A 10,732-nucleotide genomic window follows, 5' to 3' on the forward strand; every position below is an offset into this window, starting at 1 on the left:
AAAAAACATAGGCAAAAATCTCTTGGACATAAACATGAACAACTTCTTCATGAACATATCTTCTCAGGCAAGGGAAACAAAAGTAAATATGAACAAGTGGGAGTATATCACACTAAAAAGCTTCTGTACAGCAAAGGACACCATAAATAGAACAAAAAGAGATCCTACTGTATGGGAGAATATATTCATAAATGACATATCTGATAAGAGGTTGACATCCAAATTATGTAAAAAGCTCACGCACCTCCACAAACAAAAAGCAAATAAGCCAATTAAAAAATAGGCAGAGGAGTTGAAAAGGCACTTCTCCAAAGAAGAAATTTAGACAGCAAACAGGCACATGAAAAGATGCTCCACATCACTAATCATCAGAGAAATGCAAATTAAAACCACAATGAGATATCACCCTCACACCAGTTAGGATGGCCTCTATCCACAAGACAAACAACAACAAATGTTGGCTAGGATGTGGAGAGAGGGGAACCCTCCTACACTGCTGGTGGGAATGTAAATTAGTTCAACCATTGTGGAAAGTAATATGGAGGTTCCTCAAAAAACTAAAAATAGAAATAGCATTTGACCCAGGAATTCCACTTCTAGGAATTTACCCTAAGAATGCAGAAGCCCAGTTTGAAAAACACATATGCACCCCTATGTTTATCACAACACTATCTACAATAGCCAAGAAATGGAAGCAACCTAAGTGTCCATCAGTAGATGAATGGATAAAGAAGATGTGGTACATATACACAATGGAATATTACTCGGCCATAAGAAGAAAATAAATCCTACCATTTGCAACAACATGGATGGAGCTAGAGGATATTACGCTCAGTGAAATAAGCCAGATGGAGAAAGACAAGTATCAAATGATTTCACTCATACGTGGAGTATAAGAACAAAGAAAAAAACTGAAGGAACAAAACAGCAACAGACTCACAGAACCCAAGAATGGACTAACAGTTGCCAAAGGGAAAGCAACTGGGGAGGATTGGTGTGAAGGGAGGTATAAGGGGGATAAAGGGACATTACGATTAGCTTACATAATGTAGCAGGAGGGGGGACACAGGAAAGACGGTATGTTACAGAGAAGACAAGTATAATGATTCTATAGCATTTTACTATGCTGATGGACAGTGACTGCAATGGGATATGTGGTGGGGACCTTATAATATTGGAAGTCTAGTAACCATAATGTTGTTCAAGTGCTTGTACATTAATGATAACAAAAAATAAAGTACAAGACATGCAAAATTAATAGCCAACAAGTAGATTCCAGGTATTATTCTAATGCTAGTTAGTAGCAGAGCTGAGCTTTAAACATGGACAATCTGACAGCAGAGCTTCTGTTCTTAACCACTATAATGCTAGGCAGATACATTCCTTAGCTTTTATATTTTAGAAAAAAATTAAATAGGCTTTCCAGGAAGACACAGGCAGTTTAGAATATATCTACTTTCTCTTTTGTTTTATTTATTTTTAATAATATGATTTATTTCTGAAAAAAATGATAGTGCCATGAAAGCAGAAATCTGTGTCTATTTTTATTCACAAATACATTCTAATTGTCTATGTACATGGCTCAAAAACAAGTAGGTGCTCAAAAATGTTTCTTCAATGAATTTGAGGAAGTTAATACTTTCTTACCATTGTCTACAAGACAAAAGCTTGGTCCAGCAAACAAAAATTAAATACTCAATCATTTTATTCCTGGATGTTTTCAAATATCCAATAGTATGGCAATGCATAGAGATAGTTGAACCTTAAAAAAGAGTAATTACAAAGCCCACGTTTTTGGTTGGGAAATCCAGACAGTAAGAAAAAATTTACAGATAAACCCATAAGTGACAAAATGGTACAATTGGGCATGTTGTTTTATCAAATTCTATGTGATAAAATTGAAAGCTATCAGTATAAATGCTGTCCTTTGCATACAAGGATGATTTATTTTATTCTGTCTTTGGTGAAAGGCTGGCGTAAACCTATGATCTTGATTTGGTTCATCTGAGTCTCTACCTGAGATAAACAGAGTGGTTATGCATTTTCTACTTCAAATAATTAGAAATTTAATCCATAATCATATGTCCTCCAACATGTATGTTGGTATAGTCCAATATTTCTATAATTATTTGCTGAGTTTGGCTTTATTTTAATTATAATCCCTTCCCTTGATATTAAAAAAGATCTCAAACATTAGTGTTAGGCCACAGCACATTTTCATCATTATTTAAATCAAAATAGTTGCAAAAAAACTTGTCCAAAAAATGACTCAAAGTTTTTGGCTTACACGGTACAGTGACTGAAATAAACTTTTGTAAACTGGAATGTTTTCATTTTCTATTTGCTCCTAAAAGGAATACAATCCTTTTCTAAAACATCAAAAAAAAAATCCCACAAAAACCGAAATTCCATTTTCAACAGTTTAGTCACAGCAAATTCTGTTTATATTTAAGTAAGTACAAATTATTCAAAAGTCCAATCTACTCAAAATATGTGCATACCTCATAAAAAAACCTTCCTTTTCTCTCCATCTTTCACACTAACAGCTATATCCTAGCCCTAGCCTAAACTGGAGCATTCGACATGAAAACACATTTTTATATTTCACTCTGAGCAATCAAGGAATATAGATGCAACACCTTTGCAAACTACCCATGAGTCTAAGCTGTGATACATGGGTAAGTGAGGTAAGTAAGCATAATTGTCAGATATTCTTTAAGGTGTAAATATATAAGGCAAGAATCTTACATTAGCAAAATTATATAGAAATGTCTGGATAATTCTTCTGAGAGGATATAGGGTTAGATGTTTCTAAAAGTAATAAAGAGAATAGAATATCAAGTAGAAGGAATGGCTACCACATACAGCCTAATATAAAAGGAGATACATACTTATAAACATTTCTCACTTGGAAAGTATTTTTTGAACTTCGGTTCTTAAAGTCTTTTCCTACACCTGCCATATCTCCATAACTGCTATTTTAAAAGATGTATTGGCACATAATATGATACTCTACTCACCCAATTTTGAAACTTTAAGAATTCTTCAATGTTTCTTGGAGGTTGTTGCATTGTCTAATAAGCTAAATCAATATTTCTCATTAACAGAAATTCAGATTGCTTATAATACTTATACATGACTTTTTAAATTATGATATTGACTTTAGTTAATAATTTTCAGAGCCATAATATACTGTAAAATATTCATTTTGTAAAGTCCATGCACTTTACAGAGATTAGTGTTTAAATTCTGATCCTCCAAATCAAATCCTGTAAAAGGCTTTCCCCTTATACACTGTTCCTGGAGAAAAACTGCACATGAATCCTGCTGAAGGTCCTCATTTCAAATTACTACAAGGGTGGGCTCTCTTGGATGGCATCTATAATAAATCCAAAGCCAAAATTATAATAACATGCTTCTCTTGATGATAAAGTATTTAAAATGTCCCTCTAGTGAAATGGTAAAAATAACTTAAGTACTTGGATGTTTCAATGTAATAAGTAATAGCCTCGTTCTTATTAATAGTTTCTTTATAAGTCAATAACGTATTCTTTCATTAGACAAATTGATTTTAGTTGAGCCCACATCTTGCTTTTCCTTGCTTTAGAGACTCTACACATTTTTTCTTCGGCTTAGAAGACTCTCTGTCCCAAACCCTCTCCCTCCAATCCATTCTTGGCCTGTTTAACTCTTATTTCAAATATCAAATTAAAAGTCACTTTTTCTAGGAAATGTTCCTTGGCCCCCGAAAAGATTCTCCACATACAGCAGGGATGTATCACTATGAAGGTAGAAGCTTTGGTGTAACCATGGCTGAGTTGTCAAAATTTCATATAATGGCTGACTCACGGTCAGTGCACATTAAGAACTTGCAATGTGCATAAATTAATTAATAAATGAGTAGACAGATGCCAGAGAAATGTGGAGCTATTAAAAAAGTAATAAAACCATTTCTAGAGAATAAAAATATAGTGAGAAGAAGGCAAAAATAAGAGGAATTCAGAATATCCTAATTTAATACCCTAATGATCTGATGATGACATGTCTGAAAAGATTGCATTAGATGTAATTTACTAAAACAAATATGTCACATCAATAGATAAAATGATCAAGATTTTAAGAGATCACAAGGCCAAGTTTTGTAAAAATAACTACACATTTGAGGTTCAAGAGAATATTTCATTCTCTTAATATTGCTTAAAATACATGATGAATATAAGTAAATAAATAACAGATAATAAAATAATAACAAAAATAAAAGATATATTTGACAACCATTATGAAAAGTAAGTTTTCAGAAGCAAAGCTATATATTACTGTCAAGGAAAATTTATGGAAAATATGGCGCTCTAGGCCTCATCAGATTGAAAAGGCTAAGGGGAATAGGAGAGGTAGGGTGCACAGATGCTTAGAGACAAAAAGAATGTTTATGATATAATATCTTCAGGGATAATGAGTATAACAATTCTGCTAGAAGTAAATTATCAGTATATTTTGAAATGTAGGGAACATAAAGGAGCCCAATTAAAACAATTTAAATGTTGACTTTTTTTTATAATAGCTATCAAACCATTTTTAGTCCTAAAACAACAAAAATAATATCCACATTTCAATTAAAGGCAATTAGAAAATTGAATTGGAAAGTGAAACTTGTGTAGGCAAGTTCTAGCTAATTTCAATATAAAATTCCAAAGTTCTCTACGTGGAAAGTTAAAAGGAGGTGAGATATAAATTAAACAGACTTCTGTTCTTGGTAGGATGTAGACAAATGTGAAACACCTATGCCTCCATGGTAACAAGAAAAATCTGGACAAAATAAAAATCTTACTTTTCTATGAGGTCAGTGAAGAGCGATGGATGCCAGTAAGCAGGACTGGCTATGTAATTTGTGACATCACAGAGTTCCTTGTTAAAATATTATTAAGAATTTTAAGATGGTAACAATCAGAGAATTCAACCAATAGTAGAGTCCATCGAATCATGAGGCCCTGTGCCAAGGCCCTGTCGGGAAGCCTTGATGACCTGAAATCCTGAGAGAAAGTTACGGCACCATGGTAGTCCAGGTTTCCCCAGAATGGATGTGCAGACCTCACTGCCGGGTAAGTCAATATAAAGCTGTAGCAGCTTCCTTACCTGGCACCACGAAGAGGTCTGCACATGCATTCTGGGGAAACCTGGACTACCATGGTGCCTTTGCAGGGATGAAGACAAATCAACTGGGCTGTAGGTGTCAGCGTGAGCTGGGGAAACAAACTGGAGCCTGAAAGACACCCAACTGCAAAACTAATTCAGCCAGCCAATCCCTTCCCCATTCCTACCCTCACTTCTGAATTTTGTCAAAACAAGCAGTAATGGAGGAGGGGCTGGAAAGATAGAGAACTTACATAGGCCAACACATTCTTTTAGTACTTGGGTTCCAGGCCCTGACAGAGTTAACTCCAAAGGTGAACTAAAAAAATTAAAATACTTCAGTCCAACTTCTCCTGCTCAATATTGACAAGATATAAAAGGTCACCACGAAGAGAGAAGCTGTAGGTTGTAGGTTACAGGTTGGGTTAGTTGCGGTGAACTCAACCTAATCACAGTTCCACATCTTTCACAATGTTTGGTATTGTCAGTGTTTTGGATTTTGGCCATTCTAATAGATGTGTAGTGATATCTCATCGTTTAATTTGCAATTGCTGAAACATAATGTTGAGCACCTTTTCATATACTTATTTGTCACATGTATAGCTCCTTTTGTGAGGTGTCTGTACAAGTCTTTTACCTATTCTTACTCAGGTTATTTATTTTTTTACTGTTGAGTTTTAAGAGTTGTTTGTATATTTTGCAAACAGTTCTTTAGCAGATGAATCATTTCCAAATATTTTCTCCCCATCTGTGGCTTGTCTTCTAATTATCTTGATAGTGCCTTTCACAGAGCAGAAGTTTTTCATTTTAATGAAGCCTAGCTTATCAATTATTTCTTTCAAGGAGCATGTCTTTGGTGTTGTATCTACAAAGTCACCACCAAAACCAAGCTCATTTAAATTTTAACCTGTGTTATCTTCTGGGAATTTATAGTTCTGTTTTACATTTAGGTATATAATACATTTTGAGGTAATTTTTGTGAAGGTTATAGGGCTTGGGACTAGTTTCATGTTTTGCATGTGGATATCCAAGTTGTTCCAAAATTATTTATTGAAAACATTGTCCTTTCTTCATTGTATAGCCTTTGCTCCTTTGTCAAGGATCAGTTGATTATATTTGTGTGGGTCTATTTATAGGATCTCTGCTCTGTTCCATTGATCTGTTTGTTCTTTCACTAATACCAACTGCCTTGGTTACTTTAGCTGTATAGTAGATGTTGAAGTCTGGTAGTGCCAGTCCTTAAAATTAATTCCCAATGTTGAATTTGTAACCTGTAATTAGCAACCTTACTAAATGTATGCATTAATTCTACTAGGTTCTGTAGATCCTTTTGGATTTTCTGCAGTGGAATCATCTTGTCTGCAAATAATGACAGCTTCACTCCTTACTTCTCATCTATATAGCTTTTGTTTCTTTTTGTTGATGGATTGTGCTGAACAAGGAGTTCTATAATACTGAATAGAAATGGTACTAATGAGTCTTACTGTCTTACTTCCAATCTTTAGAGGAAGCCTTCATTATTTCAACATTAAGTATATATTTGCCATACTTGTTTTTGCATATACCATTTCTCAGATTAAGGAAATTGTCTTCTATTCCTAGTTTGTGGAGAGATTTTTAACATGAGTGGGTGTGAGTTTTTATCACATGCTTTTCTATACCTATTGAGATACTTTACTAATGTGGCAAATTACACTGATAGATTTTCAAGGGTAAAACCACCTTAGAATTCCCAGAAACTCCTACTTGGTCACGATGTATTGTTTTTTAAATATATTACTTAATTTGGGGTACACATACCTTCTTTAGAGTCTCTGCATCTATTTCTGCATTGATTAGTTAGATTAACAAACCACCTACAGCTCAGTGACTTAATAGTTATTTTTATTTTTTCCCCTCATACATGTCTGTGGGTTGTACTTAATTGATCTAGGCTGGACTCAACTGTATGTGGCCCTGCTTCTCTCTGCAGGTCCCTGAGCTTGCTGGGGTAGCTCTGCTTTCTACTAGGCTCTGTTCAAACCGTTTCTCCTGGGATGAGCAGGCTAATCAGAGCATGTTCTTCTTTTCACTGTAAGGGCAAAAGCTAAAGAAGGAAGGTCCTACTGCTTAAGCCCATTTTAAGCTCTTGCTTGCAATATTTCTTTTTTCCATTGTCCAAAGTAAGTTACATGTCTCAGTCCAGAGTTAAAGGGTAGGAAAATATGTTGTGCTCATGCAGTAGGAGGTACTGCAATGTCACATGACATAGGGCACATATATAAGAAAGAATGGAGAACTGAGGCAAATAATGTAAGCTGCCACATGTTTATGAGAAAGATTGGCCTGAAATTTTCTTTATTATACTGCCCTTGTCAAGATTTAGAATTAAGTTTATTCTGGTCTCAAAAAAAAAAATAGTTAAGAAAAGTTCCTATTTTTCCTATTCTGTAAAAGAATTTGGAAATCTGAAAGATCAATATTATTTCTCAAATGCTGGTGATGCTATCTGAATCTGTTATGGGGAATTTTTAAATTAAGGATACTTTGTGTCATTCTCTTCCCCTCACTCCACATTCTTGTATTGAAGCCCTAACCCTCAATGGGACTGCATCTGGAGATGGGGTTTTTGGGGAGAAAACTAAGGTTAAATGAGGTCATAATCGTGGGGTCCTCATCCTATAGGAGTACTGTCCTTTATAAGAAGAGGACATACATCAAAAAGTTCTTTCTCTCCTGGCACTCACGAAGTCCATGTGAGGACACAATAAGAATGCAGCCATCTATAAGCCGGGAATGAGGTCTCACCAGAAACCAGCCCTGACAGCACTTGGATCTTGGACTTCTCTACAACTGTGAGAAAATTAATTTCTCTTGTTTGAGCTACCCAGTCTGCAGTATTCTTTTACGGAAGCTAGAACAGATTAATGCAGACACAATTTCTCATAATTGATACAGGATCATTCTGATAGTCTATTTCCTCTTATGTTCACCACTGTAAATTATGTTTTTCAAGGAATAAAAAGTCAAATACCTTGACATAAATATTTGTTCTTAGTATCCTCTCTTATCTTTACTATCTGTAGGATGTTTCCTTTTTCATTCCTGATATTTTTACTTTAAGTTTTCTCCTTTTTCTTGGTCAGTCTCTCTAAAGGCAAATCGATTTTATTAATTTTTTAATTAAAGATTTTTGGCCTTGTTGCTTTGCTCTAGTGTAAATTTGTTTTCTACTTCAATGATTTCTGCTCTTATCTCCATTAGTGCTTTTTATTTTATAGATGTTTAAGAATCTCCCAGTGATGTACCATGCTTTCTTTCTTGTCAAATAAGCTGTGGACTCCAAGTCCTGGGAGACAGTGGAACCACTAAAACTGAGAAGAAATTTGGATCCTAAGTCTAACATTTCATCTGACTAGTAACATCCACAATGGATTTCTGATGAGAAATAAAAGTTTATTGTATTATATATTAGGGGATCTTCTGTGACAGTGGTAAATTCATTGTGTTGAGTTTTTAAATGGCTATGAATTCTTTGACAGTCTTGGGAAGTGTCATCCATGTCCCCTCTCCTAAAATCCAGGGAGACCTTGAGACTCACTCTTAACTGAAAGAATGTGAGAGAGGTGATACTCCTGTTCAAAACTAGGTCAGATAAAGGACATGTAATTTCTGCTTTGTTCATTCCAACACTTGACTTTGGAGCACTGGGCCTAAGCTAAAAAGTTTAATTTATCCTACTGCCATATTGTGAGAAAGCCTGGGCACACGAGCAGGCCACAGACAGATGCTCTGCTAGCATTCAGTCTTCCCAGTTGAGTCACCAGGGAAAAACTCCCCCTTTATGCCCTACTGAAGACACAATTCACGAGCATAATAAAATGGTTGCTTTGAGCCACCGTATTTTAAAGTTATTTATTACACAGCAATAGTAAACCAATACTGCCTCCAAGTAATGAATAGCATCATTTACTTTTTAATCTGTGCACCTGAACTGAAGTAGTTAAGAAAAAGGCGTTATTTATTTATTCTTGGCTTGGAGACTCTGCTCTTGCTATTTCTACCTAGGAAGCGCACGTATGCCCCTAAAGCAGTGGCTTCCAAACTTTTAAAAGAGAAATGAACAATAAGAAATACATAATATAAACATGACCTAGTGTTACATATGTAAGCGTATTTATATATGCAGGTCTTCCCTGACTCAGGATGGGATTACATCATGATATTTATTGTAAACTGAAAAGGCAGTAAGTCAAAAATGCATTTAATACACCTAACCTAGTTAACATCATAGCTTAGCTTAGCTTACCTTAAAGGGGTTCAGAACATTTACATTAGCCCACAGTTGGGCAAAATCATTTTAAACAAAGCCTATTTTATAAGTGTTGAATATATCATGTAATTTATTTAATACTGTACTGAAGGTGAAAACCAGAATAGTTGTATGGGTGCAGAATGGCTGCAAGTGTATCAGTAGTTTACACAGTTGTTCACCCTACGATCATGGCTGACTGGGAGCTGTGGCATGGTGCCACTGCCTAGCATCATAAGAGATTATCACACCAAATACCACTAGCCCAGGAAAAGATTAACATTCAAAGTATAGTTTCTACTGAATGTGTGTGGCTCTCCCACCAACACAAAGTCAAAATATCCTAAGTTGAACCATCATAAACCAGGGACCACCTGTAATTCAAAATTCCAAAAACAGTACTTACCTTTACCAAGGGCCGTGCATTGATATTTCCACACTAAACTATTTCATCTTTTAAAAAGTGTAGTTTTGACTAAACATATTTCCTTGCGTACAAATGGGACCCCCACCAATGGGTCCCACAGAATTCTTTAAGGCTTTACTCCAGTCCATCCAATAAGCCTTCACTGACCTCTCCATTCTAAGCTGTTTTGAAATTCCAGCAATTTTACTCGTCATATTGTATTTTCTGCACCACCCGCGCTTAATTTGTTATTGTAAGCTCCTCTAAGGCAAGGTTCTGTTCTTTCCCTCTCACTTGCTAAATTCATAGTACTCAATAAATATATTGTTCAGTATCTGGCCATCACGTTTCTAAATCTCACAGTTGTTAACTGGCATTCATTTGGTTTGTATTTTCTACGGTGTGCGGCAAGGAAAACTGGTTTAAAATGCGCTAAGTAGTTCCAACTCTACGTGGGTGTGATTTTGAAGCAAACCAACTCATCAAAATACAGTTTTTCTAATAGGCTTCGTTACTATGCATTGTATTAAATACTTATCTTGATATGGCCATAAAAAAGTAATAGAATCAAGTTCTCACGACTAAAATATTTTTAGGATTGGTCAAATGAACAGTGTTCTGTAGGATCAGCATTTTTTTATCTCTGTGATAACTACACCGTGAAAGTGTATTTCGAGAACCGCGGCCAGTCTCCGGAGGGAACTCGGCCGAGGGCGGGCGACCCGTGAGGCCCTAGCCTCGCAGACGCAGGTGTGGCTCCTCGACTCCCCGTTTCAGGAGAAGGACGACCCCCGCGGCTGCTGAACAGGCTGAGGCGGGACTTGCCGGCCAAGCCGGGTCCTCGCCGCCGGTTACCTTCCTCTGGGGGCCCGCGCCCGGCCTAGCAACGGCCCTAGCAACGGCCG

General features: G+C 36.0%; 1 long non-coding RNA gene across 1 annotated transcript in view; it reads right to left on the reverse strand.

The window, feature by feature from the left end:
- The window catches only part of LOC140843144 (uncharacterized), a 176,768-nt gene extending 166,055 nt beyond the window's left edge, over positions 1-10,713 (reverse strand). The window contains exon 1 of the long non-coding RNA XR_012120690.1: positions 9,828-10,713. This is a non-coding gene — a long non-coding RNA (uncharacterized lncRNA). The remainder of the gene's footprint in view (positions 1-9,827) is intronic.
- Positions 10,714-10,732: the final 19 nt, after the last annotated feature.

This window comes from Manis javanica, chromosome 8 (genome assembly GCF_040802235.1).
Source record: "Manis javanica isolate MJ-LG chromosome 8, MJ_LKY, whole genome shotgun sequence".
In the NCBI taxonomy this organism is placed as follows: domain Eukaryota; kingdom Metazoa; phylum Chordata; class Mammalia; order Pholidota; family Manidae; genus Manis; species Manis javanica.